The 667-nt window shown below is 31.0% G+C and overlaps 1 long non-coding RNA gene across 1 annotated transcript in view; it reads left to right on the top strand.

Annotated features, from left to right (window-relative positions):
- Positions 1-298: 298 nt before the first annotated feature.
- Positions 299-667, top strand: part of LOC128247125 (uncharacterized) — a 28361-nt gene continuing 27992 nt past the window's right edge. Inside the window, exon 1 of the long non-coding RNA XR_008263550.1 lies at positions 299-329. This is a non-coding gene — a long non-coding RNA (uncharacterized LOC128247125). The remainder of the gene's footprint in view (positions 330-667) is intronic.

The following is a 667-nucleotide window of genomic DNA, read 5'->3' as shown; positions in this document are numbered from 1 at the left end:
CTATAACTAGCTCCTATATACTGATTAAGGTCCTTATCAAGCAGACCTATGGTTTATACATTCCAATAGTCACCATTTTGTCATGTTAAGGGCATGTATTACTATATTGTCTATGTTCTGAGACACTAGAGTGTAATTTGAGAAAGATTTAGTTGCTATTTCTAGCAGGCAATTCGAACGTGTAGGGGCGCCCACATTGACGAATGACAAAAATGTCATCACACCACAGACCAATCAAATAATTACATCTCAGAATCTCTCTCTCTCTCCAATAAGACATGTCATTAATTCATCTTCCGGAATAACAGTATGGCTTTACACATGGAAGGGTAATGTGTAAGACTGTTATATACTATATTTCTTAGTCTGTCAACACTTTAGCACCATAAAATTTATATAGATTTTTTTTTCTTTCAGCAAGAGATATATCAATTATTTATAACAACTATTTACAAACATGCTGTAGCTAAAAACCATCATATACTTCGGTATGTACACAAATACATGGCTATATATATATATATAAATATATATGAATATATATTAACACACACACACACGCACACACACACACACACACACACACACAACACACACACACACACACACACATATGTATATATATATATTAATATATATATATTAATATATATATATTAATATATAT

The sequence above is a fragment of the Octopus bimaculoides genome, chromosome 2 (assembly GCF_001194135.2).
Source record: "Octopus bimaculoides isolate UCB-OBI-ISO-001 chromosome 2, ASM119413v2, whole genome shotgun sequence".
NCBI classification, from domain to species: domain Eukaryota; kingdom Metazoa; phylum Mollusca; class Cephalopoda; order Octopoda; family Octopodidae; genus Octopus; species Octopus bimaculoides.
This window is presented reverse-complemented; position numbering and strand designations above follow the sequence as displayed.